General features: G+C 33.0%; 1 protein-coding gene across 3 annotated transcripts in view; it reads left to right on the top strand.

Annotated features, from left to right (window-relative positions):
* The first annotated feature begins 164 nt into the window (after window positions 1-164).
* Window positions 165-20,952, top strand: part of LOC137572769 (dorsal-related immunity factor Dif-like) — a 32,795-nt gene continuing 12,007 nt past the window's right edge. The window contains exon 1 of one of the 3 annotated variants that reach the window (XM_068284592.1): window positions 165-431. The gene's annotated coding sequence lies outside the window, so the exon portion shown is untranslated. Of the gene's footprint in view, window positions 432-9,669; window positions 10,210-20,952 lie in introns of those variants that run through there. The other 2 variants (XM_068284593.1, XM_068284591.1) reach the window with 2 other exon arrangements.

Here is a 20,952-nt window from a genome sequence, read left to right as displayed (position 1 = left end):
TTTTCACCATAGCCGAGGAAAACACAGAGTTTTCCTTACTGCGATTGCGCAGTGAACAAAAAGTGAAAGCTTCTTGCCCTACGACAATGTTGTTTGTTGGGAGTCTTTGCCAAAATTGTTGTCGGCAACGGATTGATACGACTTCATTAACGGTTCGACGCTGCTGGCAAGCGGTTCTTTCCTCGGCTAAAGAAAGGAAACTCAAAAAACAGGAGGCTTCTTAACGAAACGTATTCGAAAATGCAATTGGAAATTTGAAATCGGATCGAAATCGAAGTGTGTTTATTTATTGTGCTGTGCGCGTACGAGAGAAAATATTACGAAATTGAAAAGAAATATCTAAACGAATAAACACATACTGTTTAATAAATATTGTGGCAATACTTGCGGCCAAAAACAAAAACAAAAAAAAGAAGAAATTTTAGTTTCGGGTGAGTTCTGGAATATAGACATCTATAAATAATGACGACTCTTCGCCGAGTGATTTGTGTGTGTTTTGCGTTTGTTTATTACAAAACTCCAAACATCCCAGAGGCATAAATAAATGGGCCATTCCATCTCCATCTCCATTGAAAAGTATTCGAAATATATTTTTATTACATTGATCAGCGAAATGGGTTTTTCCCAAAGCGGATCAATCGAACCTAATTATACATACGATGATCAACATAAAGCTTAAGTCTTGGGAAAAAGTAATTAATTGCTCATTTCAATGAATCTGATCGAAGTTAGCGTCACACTAAACGATGACGACTCGTTTTGCGGTTTTAAGATTTACATTTTTAACAATATTTGATTGGTCAGATTGGATCTGTCATAAAATCAAGGCGTGCGTCTTAACTTCTAAAAACCTTTAACTCTTGCAATCAGCTCTAAGTTCTATATTCTTAGAATATACTTTTCTACGTATTCACTTAGAATTTCAACAGAAAAATGCATTACAAATATAGAAAGAATTTTTATATATAATTAAACAGTATTAGAAACGGGCAGCGGGCGTGGTCTAGCCCAGATGGTCGCAAAGGGTTGAATTTCAAAATATTGAATGAACCACGATCCAGTCCGAAGGCATGAGCTTTCTTTTACAATAAAGAAGACTCCAAGAACATATTTCATGGGTGTAAATTCCGTACATTCAAGGAGGAATAAAAAGGACTAATACATTTCATTCTGCTTGCTCCCACCCACGAAAAAGGAAAGAAAGGAACTAAATGATCTAATAGGTTTCTACCTTTAATAGAAATAGAAATTATTTAGCTAATCAAAGAATCATTTTCGTTTTAAAACTGGTAGACAAAAAGTTCTTTCTATGTATAGACAATATTCTTTAAAATATCGAAAAAAAATATCCCAGCCCATCTTAAAGAGGATAACTTACGTTAACTGGATTAATAACAAAAGCTTCTACTGATTAATTCAAAAATGATTTCCCATGAACCGGTTTGTAATTACTTTTCAAACTTTGGTTTATTTATAGCTGCATGCCATTTACCTAATCTGTTGTTACCACACAAAGTGAAAACAATTTAGTAGCTACATAATGGACTAATTAGTTTTACACATGAACATTGAATTGTAGTCAACTTTCAGGACTCTGCGCAGGAGCTAGTCCAAATGGGCTTAAGAAGCGATTGAAAGCGATTGGGTCCAATAGGTCAACCCTTTTCGTGTAGTTCCGTAACCCACCCCAAATACCACTTTGTCTCGAGTAATTTCAAATTAATTGATATAATAATTCATCAGAATAATGTAAATTCAAGTTGCGTGGTTTGTTTATCACTTGGAAATATGTTATTCAACTGACAAAGTGCAAGTCCTGTAGAAAACTAAATATTTTAATACGCCCTGTGGGTTTATTCAGGATATTATAGCGCCAGTTATTAAGGCTTTTGGCTATTTACCTTTCATTGGTGTAATAATGACAGTTGGCTCAAGTTATGGAGAAGCTTATTTGCAGTAGTTAGTTGTAAATTTGTCTTATCTTAAGGCGAATATGAGCTTAAAGGATTAAGCAAAAGGCCATGCTTTTCATGGAAAGTACAAAAGTATTGAGAATACTTAGACGTATTATTTGCTAAAGGGTAAATATCTACAAACATCTCTTAAAACGTTTTACTTCTCAAGGAATGTTTTACTATTTCCCCACCTTTACATATTTTAATATAATATTTACATTTTTTTGTATTTGAGTTCATCTCTTTACAAGAACTGTTTCAAAATGAGTAAGACCATCTCTTATGTGATTTGTTTATAGCTTTTCCCTCATGTTATTTTTAATATAGTATCTAGCAACTATTCAATGAATTGTAATTTACCTCTAGTACACAAATATTTAAGAATTTTTGTTAGTTTTTATAATTTATATATTTTCATTTTATTCAAATTTAAATGCTTCTTTCCCCAAGTCATAAAATGGCTTACTCTTTTCAATTGAAGAGTACAAAAACTGTGAATATAACACAAAGAACCAATTTCGGTGTATTCAGCAAGCATTGACGACATTTTTGGTCTATTCCAGGAAAATAAAACGAATAGAAAAAAATACCAAAAGAAAAAAATTTATTCTGATAGCTTTTAAGATGGCTGAATAATACGCATACGCACCGGTGGACAGATAGACGGACATGGCTATATTGTCTTCTCAAGAATACGTATACTTCGTCTTCTTCTGTGCATCACAAACATCTGATCAATATTATAATATCCTCTGCAAGGATAGAGATTGAGGCATCAGATTCTTTATCTTAGACTGTCTGCAGGAAGATTGCTGCATGCTGGAATAACCCCTCATAGGCCTTAGTTATTTGTCATAGACTTCATTCAATCTGATGTTACCGCGAAGGGAGTAGATGATAGGAAATTGGACCTGCTGTAGCCTCCTTTATTGTGTTTAAAGTTCTTGTGGCAAAATATGTAGGTCTTCTGACACTCATCTAGCGCCACCCCAGGACGCTATTGTTACATCTCATGGGTACTTTCCTTATAGGTTGAAACAAACTTGAATTAATAGATTTGATATTTGTAGTTATAAACTATTATTTCCTCTATTTCGTATTCTTTATAAGTGTTTAATCGAATTGATAAGAGTCATTTTTGTCTGTTTCTATCCAAAACTATTATTTTATTCTTTGAGCTATTGATATGAAACTTTGGATTGAAACTTCTAACTGAAGCATCCACAACATTTATCAAAATCCAGCCGATCAGAAAATATATAACATATACAAATTGTCCAAAGTACAAAAATGCCTTGTAGTGCTCAAGGAGTGTATCTAATTGTCATTGTTTATGTTTTGTGAATACTTTGTACTCTAAAACGACAGGACAGATAATATAAATCTAAGATTAAAGCCTAAAATAAATGACGTTTACAATATTTCCTTCAAACAATTTATAGCCAAGTCATCAAATGGCTTACACGCTTCAACAATTGAGTTCTCTAGTTTTGTTTCTCTGCTTTATATAAGAACAAAACATTTAGATAGAAATATTTTGTTCTTCAAATACGTACGTATTACTTTGTAAGTATGTAGGTATTTGTGTGCTTTATATAACGTGAGTGGGTTTTGAAATATGGCATACATACGCAGCACAACAACAATTAGTCTGCCGTTCGCTTAGAACTATGTGAGACTCATCCCATGCACATCTACATACGACATGTAGATTCAACTAATAGCACAGAGGCTGCCAGCAGAAACTGGAAAAGTTGTGTGCAATTTCCAGGCGATGGCGTCGATAGTGACGATGACGACAGCAACAAACTAGACTCAGACGACGACGACACCGACAAATCGCTGGCATATTAATTAATTAATTGTCAGCTCTTGTTTTATTTCACTTGTTTCTAGCCATAAAACTTTGTTCAGTATCTCTCTTAGTTTCGCTAGCTCTCTTATTTGTGAAATTGCATATGGGAGAGAGAGAGAGAGAGAGGCTGTGGGCAACCTTGGAAGACAGTTCAACTTGTTGATCAACTCGGCAACTTGAATGTTGCATGCGGAACTCGGCAGCTGCACTTTGGTTCGGGGGAAATTGTGATGTAATGAAAAGTGACTGGAAATTTGTTGGGCTGCCTCTCCCTCTACATCTCCATGTCTCTCTCCATATGTTAGTCTGTCTCTTACCCCTTTGTTATCTCTCTCTGTCTCTCATGGATCATAAGCTCCATATGTAGTAGCCAATTTCCGCATGGGCGCGCACCTCACGAAATGGTATCACATAGTTACATTTGTATCTGTGAGATACAATTGACTTGTCGAGCCACAATCATGATGATGATTCATACAAAATTCGGGGAATCCGAAACCAATAAAGTGCTGCAAACAAGCCAGACGGACAGGTTTTTTTTTTCCAGCCACTAGCAAAATATAGCATAAGCTTGTTAAAATTTAAACACACGCACACACACACATTTTTTATTATATTTTTAGTATGATTTGTGATAAAAAGTACTTTTAACTTTTGAACACTGCAAAATCTTTGCAATATTCTAAGAAAACGTGGTGTGAAATGCGTGAGTTGACTCGAAAGTAGCCAATTATAAATGGTCCCCTTTGGTATAATCAAGCCAATCAATGCCAATCCCCCTTCCAGATCTTTCGCATTCTCTAACTTTTGGTCCAATATGTAAACTTTTTTGATATTCGTGTTATCAGCATTTGCAATGTTCATTTGTAATTCGCTTATCTTGGGTCTTTTGTTTTGTTTTTTTTTTTCCATTTTGTTTTTGATTTGTATATATGTATATTTTTTTCCTTTTACTTTGCTTTTGTTTCTTTCTTGTTATCGATACTCCTACTCTTGGGTCTTTTGGTCTCTTGTTGTTGACTTGTCTTGAATTTTAATGTCTTGAACTCTCGCTCTCTCTTTCTTTTCACTCACTTTACTTCTCTCCCACTCGAGGGAGTGTCTCTCTTTTATTGTTTGTTGTTATACCCTGCAGTTGTAATGGTGAAGGGTATATTGACATTAAATTAGACTTTATCGTTGATGGCTTAGATAAATTTAAGAATTTTTGGAATGCAAGATATTTAGATGGTGATTTTTATCCTTCCAAATCCTTCCAAGTCTGCTTAAAGAAAAACCTAAAATCAGGAAACGGATTTCCCATCAAAAAACTAAAGGAGTATGTTTAGAAACAAATTTTACAACATGAAATGGTCAATCAGTTAATAAGAGAAAATGGCTAAGGTGATGGCCTTTGTGGCCAATTCTCCATACAATTAGAGGTAATAAAATTCACAAGGGTAATTAAACTTCGCCACGCCAAAAATGACTGAAAACTTCTGTTTATTTATTATTATTTTAAGGGTATCGGCGGCGACCTTTGTCGTGACTCTTTCATTGCATGTACATATTGGCCACAAACAATGGCCTCTGCAATAATAATAATAAAAAAAAACAAAAAACACTAACACAAACACAAAGAGACACCAAAATGGCACTAATAACAACAACAAGTGGTTGGCCAACTATGCGCTCAATTGCTACCACTTTGCTCACTTGCTCTCCTCTTGACGGCATTCAGCATCAGCAACTTGATAATCCTCATTCGTCTTCATCATCATCATCATCGACATCAACGTTATCATCATCTTGGCTGTTGTCTTCGTCATCGTCAGTGGAGTGCTCTCTCGGCACAATCGTCATTTCTGGATTTTAAGGCTTGGCTTTTAGCTTGTTTTTTTCGTGTTTTGTGTTTTTTGTTTCTTTGTTTTGTTGCTTTTGGTTGGCTCTCTTACGCGTGTGACCTTGACTGGCACATGTGCCAGAAAAAAAAAGAAGAATTGCAGATAATGGGATTGAATTTTAGTCGAACGGTTTGATTGTGACGACGTGGAACGGATGCACACGTTCTCTGTAATTTACAGAAAGGCCCAACAATCGGGGCAGACGAAATAAAAAGTAGTCTTCATGGCAACCAACTCGTAAACTGATATTGGTTCCATGTACCCAGAGAGTCTACAGCGTCAACAAAGTTCACTTTATTCGGCATATTGGATTACCGAGAAATAAAAGCATTTTCACTTAATACCAATATTAACCAATAAAAATGTTCACTTAAAACCAAAAGAGTGTTGGATATTTAATACACTTGACAGCTTAAACCCACTCTTGGTTGGGTCACTTTTGAGTGGATGGGCAAAAAAAGGCAACTCTTTTGAATGAATCAGTGAAATGTTCACTAAACTCATTCATTTAAATGTTTCTTCAGCACAGACTCGATTCGTTCATTGACCCATTTGTTCAATCACTCACTGGTTCATTTACTCAGTGCTTCATTTACTCACTGGTTCAGTTTCTCACTATGTTAGTTACTTATTAGTTTATTTGTTCCCTTGTTTTTCAGTGACTCAATTGTTCAGTTGCCCGTCGACTGTTTTGTTTTCTTTCACTCACTTGTTCAATTATTCACTGTCTTATTTGTCGGATTTCTTATTCACTTGCTCACTGGTTCAATCACTCACTTGGTTAGTTACTCATTAGTTTAATGGTTTCTGACTATCCTCCTTTGCTTTTCTTTATGTCCTTGTTCTGTTTAAGCCACTCAAAAGTGAAAGGATCTGTCCTGACAACTGAATAATATATATACATACAGAGATTCTAATGATATCGTATTGGTAAACACTGAAAATGAGTCAGTGAACAAGTGAACAGGTGGGTGAGTATTTGAACTGGTTCACTCTTAGAAAAAAGTGAGTTTGTAAACTGGTTTATCTGATTGACCCAGCACTAACAAAGCCCCGTTTGTGTGATTTAAGAGTGGCAAATATTTTTTATTGCGTCAGAGATTTTATTTGTTAACGTATTTGACATAAAATAATGCTTTAATTTTTAGCATTTGCGTTTCGGAACTTATAATAAATACTTTCTTAACTTTATTTATTGGGAATTCACAACAATTAGGATAACAATTAAGAACCCGTTTGAATATGCAGAATTTTTGTCAATATTATTTCCCAAACTGAAATATTTTTCCCAGCCAAACAGAAATTATGGTTTTTCCATGTATTTGTTGTGTTTCTCCTGCAAAATTAAAGCAAGTTCTTTAACTCAGATATTCATTTATCCATATATCTTAATGCATCATGTAGCCAATCCGTATGAATTTTCAGCCATGAAAATATGCACGTAGATAGATAAATTGTTGTATATATAATATATACAATAGTTTTAGGCACAATTCATCCAATCTGACCCATGCATTGATGCATTCTGCTGCGCTAATTAGCGTATAGAATATTTTGAGAATTGTTTTTGTGCGGAGGCCCACGCTGCGTATACTTGATGTTTTTAGTTCAATGCGCTGCGGCATAAACAGAAAATAAATTATACAAAATATGTGCATACAATGATGAAATATTTCTGAACGATTTGCCATGTTAACAGCCAGATATTAATGCAGCCAATATTTTGTTGTTTTTGTTTATTTAAATGACCAAAAGCAGAAGGAGAAGAAAATATTGACGGAATAACGGCAACAAGAGAAAAATTGAGTTAATAACTTTATTGGCAGCGTCCAACAACAATGTACAAACGGTAGCCAACAGCCAAACAAGAGCCAAATCAGATCTGACCTTAGTTTTTGGCTGTCCATATATACATACATACATACATATATAAGTTATTGGGAATTTTCGGTGTTTAAATTAGCAGCGTTTATATAGATAGATGTGATAGATATATTAAACATTTACATTTGCTGAGGGTCATGCCAAGCTAGTTGGTTAGTTCTCCGAAAATTTAGTTTAGGGCACAATGCAAATGTCAACAAATATACGGATATAAATTGAGCAATATAATGTGCGAAATATATGTACATATGTATATATCTCTAAAATAGGTGTTAATTTTCCAATATTCATATTTAATATACTCTATGCTAAAGATTCATCGCCATATGTTTAAAAGTTTTCCCATCGAGTTCAAATTCTTTGATCTTCAGTCATATGGAATATAAAAGAAAATAATATCGCACATCAAAGTTGTGAAGAAATTATCAATTTACTAGTTCCTTAGTTTTTTGATTTTTAAGTCTGCAAACATCTTGCCAAGGATATCTTTTTTGTAAACAAGAAAGTGTTGGATATGCCCTGAAGTTCAATCTTTATATCAATATTCATACTTGATACATTGACCTATAAATTTATATACGATTTTGGGAGTATTAAGACTGATATTAATTCAACAAATACAAGTAATGACTTAGTAGAAAAACTATCTTTGATTCTATAAAAATTCGTTTGCTGAGCATAAATATCTTAAGCATTAACGATTATCTTATTAAAATGGCTAGATTAATGCTAAGCTTAAAAGAATAGTTACATAGACGAATCTAGAAAATATTTTCGGGTGGCTTTTGATCAAAAAATTAAGATTGACGGCTTAGATTTAGGCTTAAATTTAGTAACTTTGACAGTTTGAGAATCTATTCAATTTGTCCGACCACTTCGAAGATTTACAAAGATAGCTGAAAAAAAGGTGATTACCCAGACTCATTCGTCCATTAATGATTATAGAAACTGTAACCATTGAGAACCATTCATTCGGTTTGATTGATTCATTCGTTTGATAAAAGTTTTATTAAATAGACTAACTAAGCGATATTCAGATGTTTGAATTGAATGTTTGAATTCTGTGAACTAGAACCAGGTTCAGTCATATGGAATATTGAAGACCTAGTGATAAGACGGGTATTTTCCAGCCTTGGAAAATCCAATCTTATCATCGTTAAAACAAAATCAAAAAACTGTTGGATACAAACCTAATGTCCGAGTATCAAACATACATACATATATATGTATAAGTAAATGTGTATAACTACATATGTTTGATTCTTTTGAAATTTGTTTGCTGGAAATTTTGGGATTTGTATTTTGAGATTTGCGGAATTTCTTTAAAGAATGTTTTTTCCAAATTATGCTTAACATATAAAATACCCAAAAAAAAATGTCTTTATAAATTATCTTAAAAAAATAAAGGAAATAATTCTAATTTTCAGAAAAACTTGTGTAGGAAAAATTAACAATTTTCTTTCAGATTTTTTGTTTTCCTAAAGAATTAGATATTCAGCCAGTTCTAGGTAATTTTTCGACTACTTTGAAATCGATTTTCCAATATTAAAAATTTATTTATGCCAAAATGAGAAAAGAAAATAATATATATCTACATATATACACATATATATCTAGGTATAGGAAAAGATAGATTCATAAAACACCTGCAGCGTATTATAAAAATCTCAACGCTTTGAATTGGCCGGTCCTATGGGCTAGGAAAAAAAAAAAAGAACAAGATTCATTATTATTATTTTTAGCTTTTGCTTTTGTTACGTCATAAATTCACATAAGAATACATGCAGCAAAAATCAATAAACAAAAAAACATAAAAAAAACGCGAAGAGAAAAAGAAGCAGAGCAGGGCGGCAAATCAATGAGTAGCCGAGACTGGAAATGAAAACAAAAGTGTAAGAGTACATCGCTTTTTTTTTTTTGTGGGGATTGAGATTGGATTGTGGCTGGTGACGATCGTGAGCGTAACGCTTCGATGTGTGCTCCGAACTGCAATCACCAGCCACAATCAGAGACGACAGGGCAGACCGAGCCAATCTAGTGGGAGAGCCAACTAACTTGACGCTCAGTTTCAAACTTAACTTGGCGGTAGACAGACGTGGTTTTTATTCAGTCCCCCCCACACACACAACGAAGCCGACGGAAACTGAAACTGAATAGCAACAACTAAATAACAACACAAAAAAACTTAAGTATATATGTACATATATATATTGTGCAAGTCACACGAGAGCGGTTTGTCGACGACGACGGGCAACTGGCGACTTGGACAACCACAATAAAAGTTGATATAATATATAAAATCAGTTAAGTGATTGCAGCAACAACAACGTGAGTCTGATAGAAAGACAACGGCAATAACAAACAACAACAAAACAACAAAATTGGCGCGCAGTTTAATGTCAGTGACTAAGTCTTAAGTGATATACCATTCCCAATCCCCACCCAAAAAAAAAAAAAAAGTTAAATTGTTTGCTAAAATTGTTTGTGTCATTATAATTATTTGTTTAAACACAAGTGTCAAAAAATATCAAAATCAATCAAGAAAAAAGGAGAACGAAATAATATATGTTAATAACAAATTTGTTGGAAAGGATTTGAAACAAGTTTTTGGTAACAACAGCAGCCATAAAAGGTTAGCAGAATTAACTTAAATCAATAAATTCACCGAGACTAACGCGCAATTTATAAAGTTGCCTTCCCCCCACCCCTTTCCCCATCCCCTTACATGTAATATACTAAGTATATAGACAAGAATCAAGTCTGATTGCAAACACACTGAGAAAATAGTTTAGCAGTTTCTTAAGTTCTCTAAACTTGCAACTTGAAAAACAAAAAACAAAAAATGCCACGCGCCCCTGCAAATTATAATGCATAAATATTCATTAAGCGACTAAAGTGAATTTGATTATAGAAATTCTGATAAATTGGTTTCTATTGAATAACTACTGGCTTAGTAAGTTGGATTAGTAAGTTGAACAAAAACTAGCTTACAAATCTCCTGGGAATGCAATTTGTTGTGTGTTTATTATGATTCGAACTCTGATCTTACAAATTATAGTAAAAAAATTCGATTGTAGTTCCTGAAGAAGTGAATTTCAATTGACTATCTTTTGGACATATATAATTATAGCTTACTATATACATATGTATATATATCTGCTCAAGCATATCTTGTAGTCATACACATGTTTATCTTTGCTTTGACAAATTTTAATTTCTCATAATTAAATGCAAAAACCGGAATAAGCCGGTGAATGTATTCTTTAAATGATTATCAATTGGCATTGTGACTAATGGGAATTTGTTCAAAGCCAAAAAAGGTTTAAATTATCTAAAGATTCAATATTTTCATTCATAAATATATTGAAATTGGTTTTGATACTAATCATTTTTCAAGATTCGTACTCAATGTACATATATCTTTTTTACAAACTTACACAGATGGTTTTAATGCAGTAAAGAAGACTATTTTAAAAACCTTTGAGTATATATATTTCTGATCACGAATTAATATAGCCATATCCGCGGGTTTCACTTACTCCCACGCCATTAAATAAAAAACACTTTTCTGCTCAAAGAAATTCTAATTATGTTTAATAAAACTAACTGATTTTCTATATGTTAATAGAAATACAATATTAAGTATCACTTTTCTCCAAAAAACAGTTAGATACACAAAAATATTCAACAATTTTTGAAATATGTTTAAATTGATTGTTAAACAAGTCGAAAAACGATCGAAATCGGGTAAAGAGTTCATAGAACTTTTATAATAAAAACGCATGACTATGAGAACTATCAAGATATGTTTAGATCGGACTATGATACTATACTATAAAGCTTTAAATGAAATTATAGAAGAAATTATAAGTTTTAGATCACATTTTTAAGAATAAGTAAAAATGAATATAAACTTAAGTTGACCTAATCATCTTTAGATTAAACACAGTACAAAGGTCGCCAAAACCACAACAAAAGCTATTTCAATTACTATTAAATCTTTATTGATTCTTAACTATTAATAAATGAAATGAAATGAAATGAAATTTTCATTATATACTTTAACAAGTAAACGAAATATTATTTTAATTAATTCATTTCCCTTTCTTTGTAATACATTTAAAGAGTATTGAAACAAATGGAGTATTTTGTATGGGAATTTTTCAATTAAAGATCTAATTATAGTGTATCTGATGATTCTTCTTTCTGTTTTCGTACTAGTTGTAGATTAAAGATAACATTAATCCATTTGGAGCCGGCTAAAGGCCTTTTAATTGAGAAATAGTGGTCAATAACATTCAATAATGTGATGAATAGATTATGTGGTCGTGTCTATAACCTTTGACATTTAAACTTTGTCTCTATTGTTCCTATCACAACAAATGTGGTATGGTCATTAAACCTGTTGTTTGTATGTGTGTGGTGTGTACAATATGCAATGTACCCCAAAAAAAAAAAACAAACAAAGCCACAGCAAACAAACAAACTTGAGGTTATCGTCATTCATTCTTTTCGGAATGTGGCACGTTTTAGCTGTTTGATTTTTGACTCTTATATGTAAGATGCGAAAATTACGACTAGCTCTTAATCATTTTGATATATTATTCCAAGTGGCCAAAGAACATAAGAATTATAATTATAGCTCTTCTTTTTTTTCAAGTGTATAGAGCAGCAGGTTCTCCATGTACATACACATATATACATATATACCATATGTATGTAGTTATAAAATATGCAAAATAAATCTCGGCAGCTGCCACTAAAGTAAATAAAACACACATACATACATGTATATGGAGAAGTGTGTAGGGGGCGGGGCTTATGGGATAAGCTCCATAACAAGAGTTGCAAGTCAAGTTTTATTTATTTTATTAGTTAGTTTCTCATTTCATATCGAAATGCCATTGTTTTGCAGTAGTTATTGCGATTAGTATAACAACAATTATCGCAACAATTTACACTATAATTTGCATACCGGTTTAATGGTCAAAGTATTAGTTAAAAGAATTTTTTATTTATTTCTCATTTCCCTCATGTCCCAAGAGTGAATTTACAGAAATATAAAAATTATACTTAAATATTTTATTTCATCATTTGAGGCACGTTTTTTCAATTGGTTTTTGTGCCTTCTACCAGACGATAAGAAAAATCCCATAAATATAATCAATTGAAGCATAATGCATATATGTATATAAAAATTAATGTTAATTTCAAAAAAAGCATTCAATATACAAGATCTTTGTGAATGAATTCGTAACGATTGAGTTTTCAAGTTCATTTTGATTTGAATTCTTTCACATTTTACTGACATCCGCAAGTTTTTCCGAAATGAACCGCAAACATGTTCGACAAGGCAAATATTTAGATAAGCAATTTGTAAATATTTTTACAAGTGAAAAAGAAAACGTAAGAAATTGACGAAAAGTTTATAAAAATTTTGCCACGGCATCTGGAATATTTCGTTTATTTCATTTGTAATCAAAGGCCTCTGATAAACATATAGCAACGACTGCAATTGAAAGCCACCAACAAAATTCAATAAAGTCTAAAAGACTTTCAAGTTAAACAAAAGACGAAAAGGAAAACCGAAAAAATGCTATAGTTTCTAAATATATTCTAAATGCCCGCCCTCTTCCTCCCACTCCCAATCCCACTCCCACTCGTGGCATAGTCAGGGTCAAACTAACTTAAATATATCGATTCATCTGACCTAACTTGTATTTGCGTACCCTGGCACCAGGGTATATACGTTTGGCAATAATAGCCAAGCTATAGATACAGAGATAGAGACAACAACGTGGGGGGGGGAGCATTTCAAAGTACATTTCCCCTGAGCCAAGTTTCTGTTGTGCCGTGAGAATTCTGGTTAATGGATCATTAATATATAATCATCTGATGGCAAACTTAGTTAAGTAAGTTGTGCAAAAAATTAAGGTAAATCAAGGCTCTATCCCTGTAAGGGTAAAGAAACTTCGTCTGATTGTTGTGTGAGCAATTTGCATTCAAATAGGCGAAAAAACCAAATGAAATTGTTTTTAGTAATTGACGAAAGCAAACAAACAAAACACTGAATTTCACACCTTTTGGTCCCACACGCACAACCCAAGCATGTGTGTGTGTGTGTGTGTGTGTCTGTGAATGTGGCTATAATTTTGCCATTTAAATGGCCTAGAAGAAGGCATCGGGTTATGGGAAATTAAATGCTGTGCCAAAGAACAAATGTGAACTACAAAAGCCGAAATCGAACAAAAATAAACAAATGTAAGAAAAAACCTGTTAAAACTAGATAAAGAAGTGCACACAATTCAATAACAAAATTACCCATTCCAAATGTTCTAGAAAAAGGATAATTTGTATTTGTAATGTTGTAAACAGAAGACACTAATAGAATGCAAATGTTTTTGATTATAAATAAACTATGTTTAGTTTCTTTCTTCTAGTCTGCATTCAACGATTTGAAAAGTTGAACGGAAAAAGGACTCGATTTCCTTTTCTATCGCTTATTCATCTTGAATTTTGATGAATAAGTAACTAATATACAATCGTTAAAGCCACTTTTCATGTCCTTTTTGGGTTTGAATAAAAAAGATAGTCCTGCCTTTCGATGCATTGCTATTCCTTTTAAAACCAAAACTGCCACAACGACAGCTAACTAAAACTTCAAATCTCACATTATTGTTTTATGTTTTTTGACTTTGATGACATTTTACAACTTTAATTTATATTGACGATCTAATTTATTGTTGCTCCAAATAAAAGTATCGATGATTACCTGTCGAATTAAGTATTTTATCCAAATATTGAATACGAAATGGTTAAGCTATATACAAATGCGATTTTCTTCTGTTTAATCAGGATCTCCGCTCAGTGGAGACTGAAATCAATTTATTAAAGTATTGTTCTCGATTTCGAGCCCCGACGTATATAGGTAGCGTTTCCATCCTAATGAAGCAATACTCCAAGATTGTTCCATAGGGAAAAATGGAGATGATTGTGGATTAACGAAAAATTCTGGCACACTGTGCGTATACGTTATTGTTGGCTTAACTGTGGCAGTCAGCCACTAAGTCCTTTATGACAATAAACATATATTTATATACATACATTATTGCTGCTCAATTTGTAGGGAGCAAAAGAAACAACACAATGGTCCACCAGATTCCGATTTTGCGATGAATTCTATATATTTTACATATCACACTATATTCTCTCTTACTCACTTCGTATAAAACATATAGCAATATCATATAATGGAATTACAACAGTCCAATTCAATTTACACACTCCCTTTTGACCTTTCTTATTTAATATTATCAGAAATAATAATTTTCCATTTAGAACCTTTTTGCCATGGCTTTATTGATTTCGCTAACAGTTTGCGTTAGAGTCAAATTGTTATTTAATTAGTTCAGACATCGCCACCCCACCCGAAATTGAGATGGGAGGAGGCCTTAAATTACTTACACTTTGGGCCTAATAGTGCTCTTACTCAAAACAGAGAGAAAGAGAAAAGACCCATTTCTCATTTCCTCCATGCACATGGATGATATATACATATATGTATATATACTGATTTGAAATGACTCAATTTATTGCATTTTATATGAACATTACAGCTTGTTCGTGCCATATACAAAAAATATTTAACAATTCAATATACTAAAAAAAAACAAAATAATAGCAAAATGTGTGGCTAATTTTTCTGTTTTGTCTGTTTGTTGGAATTTTGTGTGCAATGTGAAAACTGTTAATGTGTTTAACTAATTAAAAAGCTATTATTTTTCACGAGAAAGAGAGCAGTCAACACGAGAGAGAGAGAGAGAGACAGGGAGAACAAAACCTATTCCGGCCACTTTTTGGCTTCTATTCATCAGCATAAATTAAACAAGACCAAGACAGAGCCACGGCACATCAAACACAATTAACATGAAATCGATTTTCATGTCTTTCCCCCCTCTACTCAACGCTTCCATCGCCAAATCAAATCAAAAGAACAATTTTTTCAAGTAAATAATGCTTTTGCGAGAAGAATTACAAAAAAAAATCTGACCAAACAATATGTATAGAAAAATGTATAAAGTAAAAGTAAAAGCCAAAAGTATTTAGTAAAACGCCAGACAGGCCAGCAACAAAAAAAAAAAAGCAAAATTTTCATTCTAATGGAAAATAGGCAAAAAGGAAATGAAAACTGGCAAAAGTGGCCAAACCGCGGCATTTAATTATTTTGCGATAAAACTTTTCACGATTTCATCAATTCAATGTGCCAGAGGCAAAAAAGAAGAAGGCAAGAAGATGAAATTGAATTTTCAATTCAACAATCTATTTTCACAGCGTACAACATGACGTATGCGTGTTTTTCCTCAAGTCATTAGCAATCGCCTAAGGATAAAGTTTTTTTTTTTCCCACTAACAATAAGAAAACTAGACTTGCAATATATGCCAAAATTTTCCAACATAATCATATTACTATTTATTTTTTTTTTTTCTATATTGATTTTACTTTTCAAAGCACTTAATATCAAAAAGAACGAGAGAGAGAGAGAAAAAAACTTTATGACAAATTTTTGTGACAGGCAAAAAAAAAAAATTAGAAAAGTTTGTGGCATATAGATATTTGAGTGGTTGGATTTTAATTTTGATTTTCCTGCAAATACATATACATATGTGAGAGTGTGTGTGTTAGAGTGTGTGTGTGTGTATAGAGAGTGGCCTTTAATGCATTGCCACACTCAGCACAAACACAAACACAAACATAGAAAGAGAGTCAGAATAGGAATCAGAGGCACGCACATGTCAGCTTAAGCACTTGAGGTGCAAATGGGTTTTGTTGTGACTGGAGAATGGGGAATAGGACTACGGTTAGGCGAAACGGTTGGGTGGGGTGGGGGAGACGGGAACTCGAAGTTCCGTGTCTGTGTTTGATGTAGAACTTTATAAAGAGACCAACCAAATTGCCAGTTACTTAGAGATGTCGACGTGACTCATGTACAACTCTACAAAATGATTATAACATACATTTGAGTTTATAAATTTATTAATATAATTAGTAGTTTATGCACAAATATCAATATTAATTAATATTCAGGCTCTTTATTAGTGTTACAAAGTTCTAACTGACGTCAAACACTTTCGAAAGATTCGTAATCAAACAGTTAAAAAATGATAATCAAAAGTAATATAATATTACTAAGTATGTCGTAATTAATATCTTTAATTCTATTCAACTTAATAAGATTGTGACGCACTATCTCTGTCATAATGAAATTATTAAAGTATTTAATAAAATAAAATCCATTAAAGAAACAGTGTGTCATAAGTTATAGGAAAGTTACATTAAATTCGACATTTAGGAAAGTCAGTTCTCCAATGAATGGAATCGATGAATAAAACTCAAAGTGAATTGAGTGAGAACAAATGCTGAAGTAGTAGTCGAACTGATTCTAAAAGCCAATTGCTTTCTAGTGGACAGCAACACACTAAGATAACAAAAGTATGACGTACTCAAAGTACTGTCAATATTCATAGGACTTTGAGTTTTTGAGGTATGCATTCATTATTTGATATAGGGATTCAAAAACTTCATTAAAATGATAACAGAATAAGACAGTATTTGATTAACCAAAGTACTTATTGAAAAATACTGAAGGTAAACTTAAAATATGTAAAGTTTTGAATACTATGAGTACTCTAAGAATGAGTCTACTTACTTTAGAATCGTTAAAAACGAAACGACTAAGCATACTCTTTCATTCATTGAAGTATAAATACTCAATACTTGACTTTTCTAGAATATCTCACAATCAGTCATACATTCACTCTGTGTCTAAAAACTCATTCAAATGAATACATACATATTCAAAAAGTGCATAATGCTTACTTTAAAGAACTCAAAATAACCAAAGTTGAGAGTAAAGTCACAGAGTTTTTGAGTTATGTTTGAAGTATTTAAATGGTTACGTATTGAAAATATATTTCTATGAACAAACTACTCATTACGTACTTACTACTTTCTTCAATTCTTACCTATTTCTCCAGGTGTTTTCCCAGTCCCGTTGCCATCTCTAAGATTCGTTTGTGGGAGTGCTTTGTGTTCGACTGTGATTAGGCCATCATTGATGTATGTATGTACATATGTATGTGGCAAATAGAGTATTATGTGGCATGTGTAAGACGGTGCTCCTGTTTTTTTTGGGTAATGTCGCCTGCTATTTGGTAGTCCATTGATGATTACCAACAGTCTGGGTTATTGGGAGCCATCGCAGCTTTCATTTTCTCTATTTAGCTGTGTTTATTTTCGCTTCAGAACGCGATTTTCCAATCGATTGAGCACGTGACAAGCTCTAGTGCTACTGGGCCATGACACATATGTACATATATATGTATGTATGTCCCCCATGTATGTATGTATGTATGTACAATAGAAAAACGTACAATTTTCGATATGGTCGAAAGTAATTCAAAACTTTGATGTAACTTGAAACCGCATCGGAGCCAACTTCTTCTCATTCCATTGATTTACCATTTCCATTACCGTTTCTATTTTTGACAATATTTAATTAACATTTTTGTTGTTGCTGGGTTTTTGTGTCCCCAGAAAAAAAACACACAAAAACCAGCATCCCTTTGGTCTTCCTTTTGCATTTATTTACGCATCAATTTGTAGCGCTGATTTATGTCACCAACAGGAAAAAAAACCCAAGATGACAAAAAAAAAAGAAGTAAATTGCTCCTTTGCTTTTCTAAATGCGAATTAAATTTGTTTTTCCCCATCTCATTGAGTTCTTTTTTTTTTGTGTTTCTGCCCGTCTGTTGAGTGCCTTTCATACAGACACACACACACACACCCACAGAGAGAGAGGCTGTCTTAAAGTATTAGACAGCTTAAATTATGTTTTCACTCAGAGATCTATCCATGTTTTTATCTGCTACCTAGCCAGAATTGCAGAAGGCGTCGGAAGAGGGAAAGGAAGTGGGAGGTCTCCAAGCCAAGCCAAGCAATTGCGCAATTTTAAAGCTTTTGAGAGTTCAGAGTTGAGTTTAAGCATTTAATTAAATATAAAAATTACACTGGCTACCAAGCAAAATATTAAAAATAGCTACTCTTGTTTAACAAAGCATACAAATAGGAAAAACGAAAAAAAAAAAACTGAAAAATTATTTACTTAGCCATTTTTGTTGTAGACAAGTAAGGACCCTTGGCCTTACACTTAAAAAAGGACTTTTTGCTGGGAAGATTGTTGGGCATTTGTTGGGCCAACACACTCATTTGGTTTCATAGGGGGAAGATATTACTCCAAACTAACGAATAAGAGTTCTAGGAAGTCTTTCGACCATAATTCAGGATCAATTGTACTTACTACAAATTAAACTATCAAAGAAAAAGTTAAAAATAACAAAGTTAAATCCATATTTTTCTGCTCTGTGTTCTGTTTGAATGGAACAAATCATCCTCTTCCTTTGAAAGAGCTTCTTAGTATCAAATTGGAGTATAAATTTTGGGGTAAAATTAGGAATTCGCTACTTAAGCGTGGGAGAATATGCCATCTGATAGTCTCTCATTAGAAGTTGATGCATCTCTCATGGGATTGCTTTTTCTCTTAATTTTAGAAACTGAAATGTTTGCATGTTTACTTCCTATCACAAAACGAAACAAAAACAAAAGAATAAATTGTATTTAACAAAGAATTTTGCCTAAGGATTGGCTTAGCTTACCTGTATATACCTAAATTTATCTATGAGGAGTAAATTCAAATCTCCTATTTAATGTACAATCAATTAACAGTCTTTCGATTGTCTTTGATTTGTTATAGATTCAATGATGTTATTAAATAGTTTAGAGTTTGACAAACATTTTGGTCAATTGAAATAAGGCCAACTACATTTACATGTCACAGAGTAGCAGTTGATTATCAGTTAATTAGCCTAATAACATTAAAACATATGTATTGAACTTACTTTGATCTCATATCTGATTAACAAAGCCTTTAGAATTTGTTGTTACAGTAAATAAAATTAAAATTAAAATTGTTAAAGCCAATTAGATTGACAAATCACACGAAACGTCTCCCAATTTCGTTTATTAAAAACAAAAAATCAATATTTACCTTTACGTCTTTCTTTAAATTGATAAATTAAACTGACAGTCACTAAAGCAAGTTTTAAATTGCAACATTAAATTGATGGTGATAAATTTGTCGTTGTTTTTCATTCATAAATATGTATGTGCATATTTCATTTATCAGCATCATTTATGTATGCATAATTTGTGCTTTAATATCTTCCGGTTATTCTTATCACACGGTTACCACGGCTAAATGGATGACAAGGAAAAATAATTTACCTCATTTTTGGGCATTCGCCTGGTAATGACCCTAACAACGGCCAAAAAGAAGAAGGAAAAAAAGGGGAAGAAAAAACGGCCCTGCCCTTTCCAGTTCTCCTTCCACACAAAACCAACAGAAAAAAAAAAAAAAAATAAACACAATCCCTTATTCTGTTGCTCAGTGTTATTAGCGAGCGAACAAAAGCTGAGCCGGGCGGCATCTACATACTTAAAACTTCCTCCTGTTTGTCATTGGTAAAATTCTGGGATACTGGGATACTCGGAAACTGGGACAGAGCCGGTTCGTTGCTTACTCACACATCAACGGCAGAAGCAGCGACCCACATTTTACTTATTACACAGTTCAGATGTTCGACACTCGAACCGGGTGGACGAGAAGTGGGGGAGGAGGAGCGATGCGGACATACATACATAGCTCCAGAACGGTCGGCTTGAGATACGGACGGGAATGGACAAAGTAGACCCATGAAACGTGTGGGTCGGTAAACAAAAACAGTAGGATGCGTCCGTCCGTTGTCTGTGGTGTGAATTGCAAAAGAAGCAAAGGAAAAGTAAAAAAAAAAACAGAAGAAGATATATACATACATACATACATCAAATTGTTACATCGACTTTGCTACACCCATCTGAAATCCGGATTGAGTCTTTTTCCACCTCGTTAATGCCTTTTTATTGGTCAGAAACCTTCTTCTGAAATACCTTAAAATCTTGCCTTCAAAGTTTTGTATTTGCTTCCTTTGGCTAAGATAAGGTCAATTGCATAGCGATCAAATGTATGTATTATAATTATTAGCTTCAATTACTCAACTAGATATATATTTATTATGTGATATCTGAAAGGTAGCTCTTAAATGTTTTTTAAGTACATGTATCTAAAGGATTCCGAATTCGTTTTAATCATTTAATAGCTAAATCATTTACTTGGCCAATTGGCTAATTGTAGCCCTTTTTCTAAGTATCTCTAACTAATTGTAAGAAGTTTCTCCCTGAATCTACCTAAATCTAGTTTTCCAGAAGACTTTATTAATTAGA

The sequence above is a fragment of the Drosophila tropicalis genome, unplaced genomic scaffold (assembly GCF_018151085.1).
Source record: "Drosophila tropicalis isolate 14030-0801.00 unplaced genomic scaffold, ASM1815108v1 contig_393, whole genome shotgun sequence".
Classification (NCBI taxonomy): domain Eukaryota; kingdom Metazoa; phylum Arthropoda; class Insecta; order Diptera; family Drosophilidae; genus Drosophila; species Drosophila tropicalis.
Note: the sequence above shows the minus strand (reverse complement) of the source record. Positions and strands in the feature narration are given on the sequence as shown.